Source organism: Pagrus major, chromosome 7 (genome assembly GCF_040436345.1).
Source record: "Pagrus major chromosome 7, Pma_NU_1.0".
NCBI lineage: Eukaryota > Metazoa > Chordata > Actinopteri > Spariformes > Sparidae > Pagrus > Pagrus major.
Window position 1 is genome coordinate 13,407,823 of NC_133221.1, and position 17,052 is coordinate 13,424,874.

Below are 17,052 nucleotides of genomic sequence, written 5' to 3' on the forward strand. Positions count from 1 at the left end.
CCGGGAATGAATGAGCTGAAAGAGGATGCGCGTGGACTGGAAAGCCAGATCGCGGTGGCCAAGTCCGATCCAGGGTGGCTGGCATGCAGCGCAGTCAGAGGCTCAGGGAGGAAGTTCAGGTCGGCTCGTGTCACAGAAGGAAAAGGAAAGGTGCTTGAATTGATGTGTACGTGTGAAGAATTTCGTCATATTTCTGGTGAAGTTCTGAAGGAAAGCACATTATCAGATGATCTGTTGTTGCTTTAAGAGTTTTAGAGCATTTCTTATTCAAAGTAGAGAAACATACCAGTGTTTTTGCATATTTTAGCCAATTTCCAACAAATGTATTCATAGGAAGTTTGGAAGTTCAAAGACTTTCTGCCTTCCAGACGCCTTTGCTTTTGCCACAAAACTAAACTCAATAACTAGAGACATGAAAATGACTTGAGATAATAAATATATCGCAATAAATATTTAATCATCTTTAATTTGATGTCACTATCTAGTTATCGTAGCGGGGGCTGTTCTGTACGTGTATGTGACAAATAGGTGTGTGATGTTTGACATCTACTTTGGCAACGGCTGTTAATGCGAGCAAGTGACCATGCATCATCATGTGTGTGTGTGTGTGTGTGTGTATGTGTGTGATGTGTGTGTGAGTGTGTGTGTGAGTGTGTGTGTGAGGGTTAAAAGGTGTGGTGGGAGCTGTGAGCTGAGGTCAGTTGGTTCCAGCCCCGAGGAGAGCGCCGCCGCGGCCTTGGAACAGTGTGGGGGTGGTTCACTTCCCCTTTCCCTGCCTCACGGCTTCCTGTGAGCACTATAACCGTTAACCACACCCTCCTCCCCTTGCCTACACCCCCTCACACCACCACCACCATCACACACCAAGCCCTAGAAAACACGGCTCATACGCCAACTCTCCCTCTTTCTCCTTTATTCCCTGGCCAACCGACACACACACACATACACACACACTCTCCAACAATAGTCCTCTTCCCTCACATTGTAGTAGTTACACCTCTCTCTGCCCTCACAACCATCTCTCAGTTTCTCTCAGGAGCTCCAGTCATAAAGAGAAGTGAACACAACTGTACGTAGGCATGTGTGTGCTTACGCCATCGTGGCTACGCAGGTAGGTTTGCACTCGTCATTCCTCCGGGTGCTAGTTTCTCATCGTATCACCAATAACGTACATCTCATTGAAAGACACCCTGAAGATCTTGTCTCTGCTAGGCAACAGCTGAGTCACCGCTGAATGATGTCTGTGATATTTCCCCAACCTAATCTCCAGAATAAATGTTGGCATTGTATCTTTCTGCAAGCCACAGATATTTTGAAACTTTATATTTCTTTATGTTCAACTTTGTTGCACATCGCTGTTTTTGTTCTGGCTAGGTTTAGGCACAAAATACATTTGGATAGGGTTGGGAAAAGGTCTTGTTCTGGCTTATAATACCCGTTTTGGATTCCACAAGCACAGCTGGAGATGTCCCAACTTTGCATCAAAAATATCCATTATTTGTCCCACAAACACAGCTGGAAATTGTCCCCAGTTCTCCTTCAAAATATGCATTGATGTCACACTTACAAATGTTGATATGTCGTAGTCCCTCCTCCTAAAATATCCAGTGGTTTCACCCTGTCTCAAACTGTGGCCACTGGCTTGGCAGCCTTCTCGCCTGTACAGTAACTCCATCACCAGCCTCTCCAGCTCCAGAAATGAAAGCCAGGTCATAGACATCTAATGTGAATGTGATCTGACATGTTTTGCACAAATGTAAATATGGTACAGCCAATGACTCACACAAATGTGAACGTATCAGTGGTTTGCAGGAACGTTAAACGCCAACATTTTATCCTGACGACAGGGTTGGATTTCCCAAAATTCCCCTTCATCAGAAGAGATTGAATTATCTTTTATTTCCTGTTTGTGCGTGGTTGAATGAAATGACTAAAACAATAAAACAACAAATTCAAGGCACATCAAAAAGGGCCACTTCTTACTGTACCGTACCAGCGTTCCTACTACACTCTGATCAGACATTAAGCTGCAGAAGAGCAGAATTCTGAACGAGATCTTCTGTGTCAGTGTGTATGCGAGTGGGCGTATATAAGCCTGTGGTCTGTGGAGGGACAGTAGAGATGTGTTGAAGAGTGTGTGTGTGTGGGGAGGTGTGCGTATACATTGTGAATGCGTGCGCACGGTGGTAGTGGTGTTTTGGGGGTGGGGGTGTTGGGTTGGTGGTTGAGGTCCACTCCTCTAAAGGGAGTGCTGTTCCCGTTGGGGAGAGGAGGAGTGGGGTGGAGTGCATGGAGTGAGTGTATGTGGGGGAGTGAGTGTGGGGGCAGCTAGGCCATCTGGACTGCGAGGAGGCTGAAGAAAGGGAGAGTGTGTGTGTGTGTGTGTGTGTGAGAGAGAGAGAGAGAGAGAGAGAGGAGGAGGGAGTAGGGATGAGAGAAGAGATGGGAAGAGGGAGGGAGAGTTGAAATTAAGGGTGTGGGAGAAAAGGATGGAGGTACGTGAAGTGCAACAGAGGGAGGAATGTTGCTCGTGGTCATTACGCTAAACACTTGTACAGTAATACTCGACATCCTGCTACATGTATTGATTTGAATTGATAGAGAGAAAAGTGCACACAGGCGTAGGAAAAGACATTTCAGTCAATATCATCGACAGTTTATTTCTACTCTGTATATTATGCCTAGCATTAGCCTGCCAACCCACAACTTTTACTCCGCTCTTTGTACTGATACTAACATACAGAATGAAACACATGTATTTTACAATGTCAGACTTACAAGAGCCGATAGAAATTTGAGTATTACTTACCTGATCTTATCTATTTATTGGCAGAGACAGGAGAGTCTTGGTTACATGACTGTTGTTTATGCTCTGACAGAACTGCATTGTACATGAAATAATGTTTGTATTTGATCATGTAACGTTATGTATGTATTGAGATATTTAAATCAGTAAACAAACTTATTAACTTGTGTATGAATTATTTTAAAATAGGCTTTATTTTAAGCAATATTTACTGTACTGACACTCCAGTGATTATTGTTACAGCAGGATGTCTATCCATAGTTTACATATCATATTTTTTGACAAGAGAGACACCAGAAAGACTCAGATGTGTTAATAACCCAACTTAAATCAATAAAATGCGACTTCCCGTGGACAGATGAGTGGTTGTTGAGTCTCATCCGCAGGTCATCAAATGACGCTTTGGGTTGCGTCCAACCCGAGCTGCCAACTCAAAGCATCAGTATTTGAGAATCTGCAGATGAGACTCACCAATCAACTATCTCCCTCTGGGAAGTTACATTTTGTTGCTGTAAAGAGGACAATCTTAACTGGAAATTGTGGTCATGAGCCTCCGAAGACACATGACCAGAATTGATAATTCACATTCCAAAAAATGGAAATGGAAATGCCGGGACACCCACATACTGAGTTCGATTGACTTGAAATTTGACACACCAGTCAGGCTCTAAAAAAAGACAGTTGGACCTTAAAAGTGTGCAATTTTTTAAAATTTGAATAGACTGAAAAACAATAATAGGACATCTAATTTTTCAGATTTTTGACCATATGACCATCACATTTTGTATGCAGCCTTGGGGGACTGAGCTACACAATTCTACAATAAAGAGCGAGATCGGTCAAAAAACATGACCATCATCAATCAAAAAGTTTTGCAAAGGGTGGAGCTCAGCAGGAAATTGGCGATAAATCAAGTTGTCTTAGAGCAATCTGGAAGTTCTGAGAGTTTCATTCGCATCTGCCAAAGGGGGAAGGGGCAAAAGGCAGAACTTTGAGAGCGCACATTGAAATGCTGCAAGCTTATTGATGATAATACAAGTGTGTGATTTGTCTCACTCCTTTTGTTTCTTTTCTATTTTTCTGGCCTTTTTTCCGGCTTTGTTGGAAAGTACAGCTGAAGAGTGACTGGAAACGGGTTGAGAGCGATGGGGGATGACATGCAGCTAAGGGCAACAGGTCGGACTCAGACCCTGGGTCACTGCAGCGAGGACACAACCTCAGTACATGGGGCGCCCTGTCTCACACCTTTGGAGAGAATTAAACTAGCTGAAGTGACTTTACTCAGCTTTGTGAAGCCTGAAAACAACTTACTGCTGCTTGTGGTTTTAATTTTGACCTACTGAGCTGCCTCCTTCTGTTGAGCACAAAAAGGTTTGACCCACAAGTTGCTGCTTGCGGCTATATAACATTTAGCCATCACAACAAAATATATACAGTAGTTTGGAGCCCCACCTAAAAATCTGAATAATATAGGATAATAAAATGAAGTAGCAACGACACTGAGAGATAATCAACAGAATGTAATGAAATCACAGTTTTGACAACATGTCTGTGTATTGAGTTGAAAAGTTATCTACTGAAGTTAGCATGCTAATCAGCTAGCCACAGCGGCTGACATCCTGTTTCTCCCAGCGGTGCAAAGCTCCTCTGCTAGCAGTGTAAACACCAACACTTTCCCCATAGTCTGACTAGCTGCATGGCTAACTGAGCTAACACGCTAACAGCGGCTACAGTCATGGATGTATAAACAGAGTGCAGTTAGCAGTAGTTACTAGTCACTCTGGTGATATGCTTTATATATTTGTTGGGAGTATGAATTCAAGGTGTCCAATTCCTTTGACATCGTGCTGTATTAAAGTATTTTTGAACAGTTTTGGCACTTTTTGGCTGAATTTCCGTCATGGCAGCAGCAGCAAACTTCCCTGGCTGGACTTTGCTTCTGTGTTTCAGACTGAAAAAAACTGGCAGATGTTCTGGAGACAAATGTACCCAAACTAAAACTAGTTTCTAAATTTGATGTAAGAAAACGGCCCTGTGGGTACAGCACTGCATTCCCTTTATAACTGCAGATTTTTTTTTTTTTTTTTTTTTGCCATTTCACCTTAATTAGACAGCTTACAGTGAGTGTATAGACAGAGAGAGAGGCTGTGACATACAACAAAGGTCCATCGCCACCATCAAAATGATTACGTTAAAAGAACATGGTGTGAGTTTTAACCACCAGACCTCAGGGTAGATTTCAATGCCAGGTATCAAAACTCGGGATTGGAGAGGCTAAACATTCACTGATTGGTACCATACATACCTGACTACGTGTCGTCTGGCAGTGTCAGATGAATACAGTGAGTCATTCGGCAAATCAAAAACAATATCACACACTGCTTTCGGTCGGCTATACCTGTTCTGTACCACAAATAACCACTTTTTCTGTCAGTGAAAGCACAGCAGGCCTTTTTCACAGTCGACATTCTGTCTTGTCATAAAGAAAAGCACAGGTGTTACTAATAACATTAACCGTGACTCTGTTCACTGTTCTATTTAAGTGTCTCAGAAAGGCACGACAGCGTGACAGAGAGACAGCATATGCAATAAAGCACCCTGAAACTGAGGCAGCTAAATGGAATTCAGCCATCATTAATTCTATTATTTACACCTGTGATTTTCCTACTGGATGGATTAATGTGCACAGGGGCATCTATCAACCCTCTGCTCCTCCCACTCTCATAAACCTCTTCAGTGCCTGAATACAAGCTGGCCCCTGATTTGCCGTGTGTGCCAAATGGGAACCGGTACCCTCTTCGAGACAGGACCGCGTGATTAGATTTCAAAAAAATTAACTCTTTAGTTGACACAGCAGGCCTGGAGCTTTCGGGGCCTTTCACGGGGCAGTTGCCCAGCCTTATCAGTGGATCGTGATTGTTGGCACTTGATTAATGACGACTAATCTTGTAATTATGTTGCATTGTGGGATCGTTTAAATCTCTTGAGAGAATCAGACGTGACTGTAAAACGGCAGTGTTCTTTCATTTAAAAGTGAATGACTGCAGTTCGGTGTAAATTGCTCTCAATGAAAAACAGCGCCAACTGTACTCCAGCCAAGTGTGTGCGTGACGTACACAAGATGCTCGAAGACAGTCAGTCAGTTATCGGAGTGGTTTGTGTGTAAACAGATAAACAGGTGCATGAGACAGATGTGAGGATGGAGGTGAATTCCATTTGACGCTTTACAGTGACGGACCGCATGTACTCAGGTTTTTGTTTTTTGAAGAGAAGAGAAAAGGCCTCCATGTTGTCCTTGGATGATCGGCTGACCCCCAACCCCCCTGACCCTCACCCTCTTCAACACATTACATCCACCCCCCCCACACAGACATCAATATAACCTCCCCCAAGACCTTCCCTCCCATCCCTTCCTTTGCCCTGATCTCCTCGGGCCCTCCTGGCTGAGGGGTCAGCCGGGGTCGGGAGCTCTGAATCCCTCGTTCTCCCTCTCTCCTGACCCCGCTCTTGCTCTATCGCATCTCTGTCCAACCTTCTCTCCCTCTCTGTCCTCCGTGCAAACGCTCATCCTTCCGTCTCATTATTTGACCCACTTTTCCCTCTCTCCCTTCTTTCAGAGTCTCCGCTCCTTCGCTGGCTCAAGCTGTTCTTGGATGGCGTATTGATTGGGGTTTCTATTCACCTTCACTCACATCCTCTCTCTCTCTCTCTCTCTCTCTGTCTCTGAGTCTCTTTCTCTCTATTCCTTTTGTTCCCCAGTGTACTGTAATGCTCGAACCTCTTTGATCTGTGTGTTTGTGTCTGTCTATCTACTGCTTTCCTAAATGTCTCCATTTACTGTAAGCTCTACCGCCACGCTGAGCTCAATTTCTATCTCTCTCTCCAGCACACACACACACGCAAACACAGCAGACAATGTCAGGTTGATGTTTGAAAAAAAAAGAATCAGTCGGCCTCAGATGTATAACAAAATACGACTGTAGTCTGACTCGCGTCTCACATTTAAAACACTTGTCTGTGCTTGTCTCTGTTTCATTTCTATGTGTGTGTGTACGTGTGTGTGTCTGTGTCTACACATGACATAAGCCCACTGCACGTTAACCATGAGTCGCATGTGTGATGCTTGTTTTTCCCGAAGGCCATCGGTGTTAAATCATCATTTCGAAGAAGGACTGCGCAGCTAAAAAAAAATGAGCACTTTAGGGGATTTACATACAAGCGGGTGTGTACAGTGCAAATACACACACACACACACACACACACTCACTCACTCGCAGAGCAAACACAAACAGCGCCAAGGGGAGGGGCCGTACTTTACCCCCACATAGCTGAAGGGAGAGGAGATGAGGTACAGGGGAAAAAAAATTAGAAACCAAATTAGAGGAACTGGTCAGGCGAGGAGGAGAGGCAGAGAGGAGTTGGAGGGGAGGGAGGCTTGAAGGAAAAGGAGGGCTAGGACAAACAGAGCCAGTGACCTGAGGAGGGAGTGTCTGAGAACCTACCCAGCATGCAACAACACAGAGGCTGCTGAGAGGACAGAATATCAGAGTTAAAACAGCGAGGGCAGCTCACAGAGAAAGCCAGCGAGCACACAATGTCGAACGCGTGTGCCGCTGCGAGTCGTCTTTGTCCGGCCGTCGCCCTCTGACCCTTCCCTTGTTTGTGAGTGTCTATTCTTACATGGCGGGCCTAAATGATCCTAACAAAAGCCTTTACTCGTGTCCACCCTTATCACACCCTGCCCCCGCCGGCTTGCGTCATCATCACCCCCTCACACCTCAGCGAGACGAGGCCTGAACACACATACGCCTGACAGCAAGATAGGATTTTTTGGAAACGCACACAACACGCCGCGACCCCCACCCCCTCCTCCTCTTCCCCGATGAAAACCATCTCCTGACTGGTGCATCCCACGCCTTCCCAGTCAGTCTCTCCTCCTCAAAAATCTTGGAAATGTTTTAAGTCAGAGCGAAGAAGAGTCAGCAGGGTGGAGCTGGAGGAAAAACACTTATCACATTATCGTCCTGATGACTCGGCTTCCGCCGGTTTGTCAGTACAGTATAATCGTCACGCTTAGAAACATGACAGACACTCCAGCATAATGAGTGATGAAAATCCCCCACATAAGACAACCCTTCCTCGGTGTGAAGACAGTCAAACTGGTATACTTACACATTACAACCTCCCACAACCGTGACCTCCGCCCCCATCCTCTTCTAACTCTCTCCCATTCTCCCGCTCTCTCATCCTCTCTGCAGCTCCTTCTCCCTTTCTGTCTCCCTGTCTTCTATTGCCTCATCTCTTTCTCTTGTTGGTGTAAGTAAGCAGCTTAAACACCTACAGGGTGTGACATTGGGGCCCCACGCGCCTCCAAATGCAGTCAGTGCGGGCGGGAGAAGGCAGCGCTGAAAAGGAGAGCGTTTCATCCGTCTATTCTCTCCACCCCGCTCCGCCTGGCATCGACGGCGCGAGTGTGGTTAAGGCAAAGCCAAGGCTGTCCCCTCACATTAGCCAGGGCTGAGCCAGACAAGCCGTCAACTGCCACCACCCCCCCCACACACACACAAGACTGTCCTCCACTGCTCATCTCATCAACCCCCCCCACCCCACCCCCGACTCTTTCTCTCTGTCTTTCTCATCCTCTTTTCCTCCTCTCCTCTCCTCCGCTCAGCTCAGCTCTGCCATGGGCACCGGTCCCCAATCTCCAAGGTGATTATGACAAAAACGAACGACCCCCAAGAGACGGGGCCAGCAGAGATAAGAGAGAAAGAAGAGGATGGCAGAGGGAGAGAACGAGGAGGAGGAGGAAGGGATTGGATGATGTAACAGGGAATTTTGGCTGTGCATTATGATTTGGGTTGAGAGTTTCAGAACCAGCAGTTCATATCAGCCCGTATCTATCTATATCTCTATCACCATCATTTTCAAATTATTTTCTGCAGAAAGAAAGAGGACAATGATGGTAGGTAGGTAGCAGTGGTGCAAAGTAATTGAGTATCTTTGAGAATGTGTTCTACACTGTAGAATTTGAGGTACTTGTACTATACTTGAATATTTCCATTTTATGCCACTTTATACTTAAACTTGGAAAATGTTGGACTTTTTCCTCCACTTTAGTTATCTAACAGCTTTAGTTACTCATTATCTTAGAATGATTTTACATTTTAAAAAGGGAGAGATGGGCTGTTCTTTTCTTTTAATACCTCAAGTGTATATTTTTGCTAATATCTGTGTAGTTTAACTTCAAGCCCTTGCCAAATGCCGATTTAGCTGATCTAGAGTCCATTAACTAAAATTATCAACAGAATGTGAAGAAATAGGATATCTACTGAAGTTAGCATGCTTACCCGCTAGCCACAGGGCCTGAAAACCTCTATCGCCTAGCGGACCAAGGCTCCTGTGCTAGCAGTGTAAACATCAACACTCCCCTGGAAGTCTGGCTAGCTGCATGGCTAACTGAGCTAACAAGCTAACAGTAGCTACAGTTATGGAAGTATAAACAGAGTACAGTTAGCAGTAACTCTGGTCATATGCTGGCCCTATTTGTTGGAGTATGAACTCAACAGATGTCCAGTTCTGACATACATATTCTGACTTTAAGCCTCCAGGTAAATATCTCTTTATTATACATAATACTGGAGTTTTTAAAGTCTGTGGCGCTGGTGCACCAGTAGCTATCGGTTTGTGGAATTACTCTCGCTACCTGCTAACTACTACTTTTTTACTCATCCAGGAGTTATGGGACAATATTATCATTACCTTGGAGCTGTGTGTCTGGCCAACTGGTGAATGTACGTCCAGTGTTTACCCGTTTTTAGCTCTGTTTTTGGTCTCTACCAACTCCATAGTTACAGTTTAAAAAGTGTCCCTTTATAGCTGCTAAATGCACCTACTGTGTCTGCAGTTTGGCGAGATTTTTCACTGCAAACGGCTGCCTGCTTTGACCGTAAACATTGTTACGAGAGCGGTGAAAGTGAACCAAAACAGTAATTTTGGGTCCGGACAGCTAAACAATGAGCTGAAACTAAAGCTCCATAAAGCTTCATGGAGCTGCAGAATCAGATGATAATCCTCTGTACGTTCATCATGATGATGGATGGATGGATAGATAGATAGATAGATAGATAGATAGATAGATAGATAGATAGATAGATAGATAGATAGATAGATAGATAGATAGATAGATAGATGCTGGACATACTGTTCATAATAGCATAGATAGATGGTGAATAGCACAAATAAGATCTAGCCCCTCCATAAAGGTCAAAGATAATTTGTTGTGGTATGGAATGGGGTCGTGACCCCACACGGTCAGCAGGGTCAAATCAAACCACGGCACTGAGCCCAAGGAGGTCATTAAAGAGACAGAGGGGCCTGATGGGGGGAGGCTGAACGGGGAATGCTGTTAACCCCTTCCCCCTGCCTCCCTGCAAAAATGAGAGGAAGCAATGGGAAGGAAATGTAGTGGAGGAGAGGAGATGAGAGGTCATATTATTGTAGCATAGCAACCCAGGTTTCAGTGTGGGTTGAGGCAAGCAATAATATATAATATTGCTGAGAGGTTAGACAGCTTAGAAGAACCTTTCAAGATGGATGTGGAAAGAGAGGTGCACTTTCTGTGCTGAAGAGGGGGAGGGAAGGTAGGAGAGGGGGTGGGGGTGAACCGAGTCGGTTGAAAAAAAAAAAAAAAATAGCCCAATCCGCCCATCTCCATCTACTCCCCTCTTCTCTCTCTCTCCTTCTCTGTAAGTCTCCTTCTCTCTCTCTCTCTCTTTTCCTCCCTCCCTCTCCCTCCGCTCTGTGCATCATTAAAACAAGCAGAGTAGTGTTCAGAGCGTGGGGCTGCACTGAGACGGTGACCTCCACAATAAGAAGATGTTCTTGCTTCGGGGAAGAGAAGGTTGTTTTGTACTCCTCTCTCTCTCTCTTTTCTCCTACTACTTCCAATAGAGTAAATGAGATTTGGAGGGGGGTAGGATAGTGGAGGAAGGGATCAAGAGGGTAGACATGCAGAAAGAGAGACGGAGATAGCGAGATGCAGAGGGAGAGAGGGCGGTCTAATGTAAGACTCATAACACTGAGAGCCAGTATATGATAAACAGGGAAAGATCTGAATTCCCCTGAAGTAAAGTGGCTCGGAGGGTTAGAGTGAGGCAGACAGGGGCTGAAACCTCAGAAATCCAGGCCATGAAAAGCCTGAATTTAAGTCTGCCCATTTTTCATTCGCGAGGAAGATTATTCCTGCCCTGAACTGGGGAAAATACATGTGTTTTCTGCACACATTCAGATGGACGCAGTGAGGTCAGCCAGGAGTCGTCCTTATCAAAAAACACAACGACTTGAGGGATGACTAGCGCGCTATCTGCATCCTCGTCCAGAGGCATCTTTCCATCATATGCATACAATGGACATAAAGGCCCGCCGCTGTAGGGAGGACAGGAAGTCCTATGGGTGACACGAGGACAGGCAGTGGCGTGAACAGCCCCGGCCCACCCGCTCCCCTCCCTCCCCTCTTCCTCCCCCCTTGCATGTCGCCTTCACACAGGAACAAAATGTGTGGGCAGCGAGCACAAACACATTTTCTCTATCCTCCAGATGATTATACATCCTTTAAATCCAATAACCTCGATTCATTCTGCTTCTCCCGGTGACATTCTTCATTGGAATTCATTCATTTGCACTTTCTTTGAGAAATCTGCTCATTCTTTGGATTCCTTTCCTCCTTTATTAATGCCGTCCTTCCTTCCTTCCATTCCTCTTGCCCCTCAATTTTTTTCCGTCCTCTCCTCCTTCCCTACCATTGCCTCCCATACTCTTAATTTGCTCTTTCTCTCTGAGGGAGGACTCTTTATAAAAAGCCTTGTCGTTTCCCGATACTGATTTGAGTATCACTAAGCTGCACCTTCACACATATTGTTGCCGCACACCTTGTGCCAAATATTCCTTTGTAAAGCCTTCCCCCATCCCCTGCCTGCACCTGGTAGAGATAGTGTGCTTTCAGCTGCAGGCTCTGCTTTCTATACAAGCAGGGCTAGGATGGCACAAGCAGCACACAGCTGTTCCCCTTGGTAAATTGATAGTGAAGGGTAGTGGATGGGGCTTTGAAAGCGCCTTGTGCTATTTTTATGGCAGTTGTAGATTTTTTTGCTGTTTAATTCGATGTGACCAATTACGCCGCTGCGTTCCTCAGCAGGGGGGCACTCCAGGAGAGCAAATTAATGCTTGACTTCAAAAAGTTTTCCTAAAGTGCGTTTACATACCTCATCCGTTTGTTGCTGTTCAAACACGAGCCGTCATGAACGGACCTGGTCTCGCTTCCTGCGCCGAGCAAAAAAACGTGCGCGTGTTTCTCTTATCTGTGTCTGTTTTCTTTTTATGCAGTCACTCTGGCCTCAGTGACAAACTTTAAAAAACTGACAACAACATGCTTACTTTCATCAAGTTAAACTCAAGTGGGGGAATGCAGAACACACTGGAAGAGTGACTGTCCCTTTTGGTACGCAGCAGCAATTCAGCCTGATTCACTGACCCCCCTCGTCAATGCAAACACACCGCAACACACCCATCACCTTGTGTTTCAAGGACTCTTTGTGAACATAAGTACCACACACACACACACGCACACACACGCACACAAACACACACGGGGCACCACCGTACAGAATTCTCGCTTTCCCCTCATACCTCTCCTCTCTCTCCTGAGTGGATTGCCGTGATGAGTGTTCCTAGGACTGAATACATGTGTAAGTGGCCTAATGATGCCTAAACCCATCCATGAGCAGACAGAGGGAGAGAATGAGGGAGGGAGTGAGGGAGGGAGGGGAGGGTTTGAGGAGGTGTTGTAGAGAAGGCCGGGGTCAGGATTGTCGTGTCAGGCGGATTGGAAGGCCACGTTGGCGTGAGGGAGCACAGCTTTGAGTAAAGCAGCTTGTTTCAGGCGGGGATTGTGTTTGCGGACCCTACTCCGAGAGAGAGAGAGAGGGAGAGTGTGTGTGTGCGTGCGTGCGTGTGTGTGTGTGTGTGAGAGAGAGAGCGAGAGAGAGATCTGTGCCTGGGCATTACAGACCTACAGCCTTAATCCACATGGCCTGACATTCTCCGTTATCCAGCCCTCGGCAGCCAACTTCCCAGACTGATGGAGGCACGGCTCTACCCCCTGCTGCGTCATGCCACACATCACTCTCTCTCCACACACACACACACACACAGACACACACTGCATGTTTTGCTGTGCCACCCGCTCTCTTCCGCATTAACTTTTTCCCACTTCCTCAAACCTACAACGATTCCTGGTCACAGCGCTGATGCTCTCATTTCCTAAGAAACAAGCCCCCCCACAGTTCCTCATTACTGCAGACGTTCACACACAAGGAGGAACTATATGAACTTAAACTCACACTCACTTACAAACAAAACACATTTACTCTAGTGCTGTGCTGAAGTGCTAAATTGAAGTACTTGAAGATAGACATTTTATGATGCTACATATCAGAGGAAATATATTGTACTTTTACTTCACAACATTTATCTGACAGATATACTCGCTAGTTACGCTTCTGTTTATGACCTTGTTAGAAAAACATATGATAAACTAATTAAATACAACACATTGTCAACAAAGACACCTCATAATGACACAAAGAGTGATTTTTCCTGCTAAACTTCTCTTCGAAACGTTTTTGAAAAAAGCAACTGAAAAAAAGCATAAAATGGCTCCATCCAGCTTGTCTACTGCAATCCAAGTCTCCAGAAGCCCAGAGATCCCAGATCGATTTGTAAAAATACTATTTTCATCCTCTTATGAACCAAAATCTTCACTGTAGCTGCTGAGCTAAAAGTGTTAGCGAAAACCACATCTGATGTGGGGGCACGAGCCCGGCCATGAGACTCGGATTACGCCGGACGAGCTGTATGGAGCCATTTTATGCTTATTTCTGTTTTTTTTTTTTTTTTGTATAACCTTTTCAAACAAGTCCCCACCTACTTCAGTCGTTTGGAAGATTTGTGCAACGCTGTTTTGCTGCGTGGAGGTGAGTAGATAGGGATTGAATTTTCATTTTGGGGTGAACTTATCCTTTAAATAAATATTCAATACTTCAAAACAGAACAAAGATGAGAAAAATGAACATACATTTGCGTAACTGTTTTTACCTTCCCTATCAATCATATCACGACTCCTCGGAATTGCTTTCTGACCCTTCAGAGGGTTGTGACCCCTGGGTGAAAACCATCAGACTAAACTTTATACAACTTGATATAAAGTGGTTAAAACAGCTCCACCTTGATCAGCTACAACCAGAGAAAGCTGCTATAATGGATGCATAAGTCTAGATAATCTCTTGAAATGTCTTCATTCAAAACATGAGTCACAGGGTACTTTTACTTTGGATATCTTACGAACATTTTGCTGATAATACCCACCCTCTTACTCTTAGCCTTCAGGTACAGTCCAGAACGTATAATATCAGGAAGTCCTATTACAATACGTGTTTTGTATCTGTTAAAGAAACACACACCACTTCCCACATCTTCCTCTCCTTATTCTCTTTCACGAGCTTCAAAAACAGTTTGTCGCCTCATGATTTCCCCCCGTAACTTAAAAACAAAGTGTTAAAAAGAAAAATCCATCCAGCGTCAGAGGGAGAGATCTGGCTTTTGTGGAATTACCCCAGACTTTTTGTCAAAATGTGGCCTGCATGCTGCACATCACATGCCTCTCAAAGGTGTTTTCCGCCCGTACAGTGTCAAACCCGTAAATGTCAGTCCTCTCCTCTGTACTGTATGTGACTGACTGAGGTGTTTTCTTGTTGTTGCCACAAGAGGGGGTAAGTTACAGTTAGCCCCTGGTCCTCACTGAGCCCTATGGCAACAGACGCACAAGCCAGAAGCCCCCATGAGCCACACAGGACTCATGACAGCCCCCCCTGCTTACATCAGAACACACACACATCTTTATTATTGATATTAGATTTAGGATTTATATTATTAATATCATTTTTTTTCCACTATTACTATATAAAATGTGAGTGTCTCTGATGAGAGTGGGACTCGTCCTAGATCAGATGGATACGCGCGGTGTGTGCGTTCACGTTGTCTCATTTCCTGACTCTGCCCAGAGAGAGAGAGAGAGAGAGAGAGACGGAGAGAGAGAGAGGAGATACGGGGACACGGAGAGAGAGTGTGTAGGGGGAGAGTGAGATAGAGAGAGACGGAGAGAGAGAGAGAGAGAGAGACATGCACAGAAGAGGAGGAGGAGGAGGAGGAGGGGGAGGCTCCTGATACCAAGACACGGAAAAGCAGGGGAGGGAGAGAAAGAAAAAAAAGGGGCTGGTGGAGGAAGAAGAGCGGGGAGTGGGAGAAAACAGGGGGAATAACACTTCAAGAAAAGCACACAGAGGAGAGGAAGGACAGTACCTAGTGCTTTGGACATCCCCTCCTTTCTTCTCTCAGGCTGTCACAGGCAGATTGGACTCCGAAGGACCGACACCGCGTCCACCCCAGACCCCATGGGGTAACAGGTATGTCTGACTTCCTCATTACATTAGTAGTATTTATTGTACAGCGTTTCAGCCTCACATGTTCGAGGTTTCACAGAGATGAAGGCGGTGGACACGGCAGGATTTCCCATGCCTTTATATCATGTCAACAATTAGTTTTCTCTGGCTCGCGGAGCCATCGCGTCTCCAGCTGATAGTTGGTGGGCGCACACAGGTTGGAGACATGACACAATGCAACTCTTCGCAATCGTTGGCCATCGGGGGGGCGCGAGGGAGAAGGAAAAAAAAGCTACTGTACGAAGGCCTGTGTGTCTGTCTCTTCTTCTTCTTTTTCTTCTTCTTCTGATTCCACTCCATTGGCATCATGTTGGCCACGGCGTGAGTGTATTTTGACAGCTAAATACCCGACCGAGTGAGCAGGCGACAGTCTGAAAGTACGCCTACCTGTTCCATACGTGACAGCCAGCTGTCTAATGCGCTTGTTGATATTTGGAGAAGCTGTCATCCCGCTGACGGGATTTCGCACATTTGTACATTTCACACATTATGGAGCTGATGAGGGAACACCGACAATTTAAGAAGAAAAAAATCTATACCAAAAAAAATAAATAAAAACGCGACTGATTTGTATTTTTTCGCGTGTGTTTTAACGAAACCAAACTGCTCCATGATTCGATTACATTGCTGAGAAAACCCCTCCAAGTTTGCAGAATATCATCCCGAATGAATGAACACACTTTTCAGGAGACCCCTCTCCTCCGTATGCTCAGGTGGATATTGTGACACTTGCAGACACATGAGTCATTCTCTGCCGGGGTTCATCCCGGTTTAATGAAACCCACCGGCGGATCCTGGTTAAAGTTTCTTTTTTTTTTTTTTTTTTTTGGACAGCATGACAACCTCATTGCCACATCGGCCCGAGGGAAATTGCCATGCACAGATATCGTGCCACACGAAACACGGGGCTGATGCGCCGTGCAGCCGTCTGGAGGGGATTCAAAATGAAAGCGCTCACAGGCTGAAAGACAAGGGCTTAAACCCTCCTCCTTCTCCCCTCGATTAACCTCCAAAAGGGGGATTTCTCCAGCTGGAAATTTCTGCTGCGTCAACACCCAACCCGAGAGGACCAGACAAGACAGAGTAGAGAGAGGTGTGGGGGGGGGGGGGTGATTTTGTTTGCAGATGGTGCTCTCGGGTCATTTTTATGTTCTTGTGTGTAGTAGTTGTTGATCATCATCTGATCCGTATTGAGAGTTGAAAAGTCTGGCGTCAAGTGTTTTCTGTTCACTGGCGACTGGAGCTGAAAGCGTCTCTCCCTCGCCGCTTCTCTGTCTGCCTCCTCCTGAGCTGTGTGTGTGTGTGTGTGTATGTGTGTGTGTGTGTGTGTGTGTGTACATGTCTGCTGTCTGCCCTCTCAAACCGGTCAGTTCCGTCTTCCTCCATTTTCTACCATGCTTTACCATGCGAGGAGGGGGAACAACCCCACTTGATCCACTGCAGCCAGGTGTGTCTTCATCAGATGATCAGGGATCTCACTGTGTCTCCCTCCTCTCTAATGATTATCGTTACACTGGTGGCTGTGGTGGTGGTGGTGGGGGGGGTTTCCAAACTTTTTCAGAAACTTAAGATTGACAAAGGGAGCTCTTTCTTTATATAAGGCTTTTTAATTGTTGCACCTTATTATAGCCCTGCTGTTCAAATGAAAGCCATCAGTGGAGAAGACACTCAGCCATTGTTGTACTAACTTTA

The 17,052-nt window shown here is 45.6% G+C and overlaps 1 protein-coding gene across 1 annotated transcript in view; it reads left to right on the top strand.

Moving 5' to 3' along the window:
- Window positions 1–15,217: 15,217 nt before the first annotated feature.
- Window positions 15,218–17,052, top strand: part of zbtb46 (zinc finger and BTB domain containing 46) — a 64,260-nt gene continuing 62,425 nt past the window's right edge. Inside the window, exon 1 of the mRNA XM_073470061.1 lies at window positions 15,218–15,324. The gene's annotated coding sequence lies outside the window, so the exon portion shown is untranslated. The remainder of the gene's footprint in view (window positions 15,325–17,052) is intronic.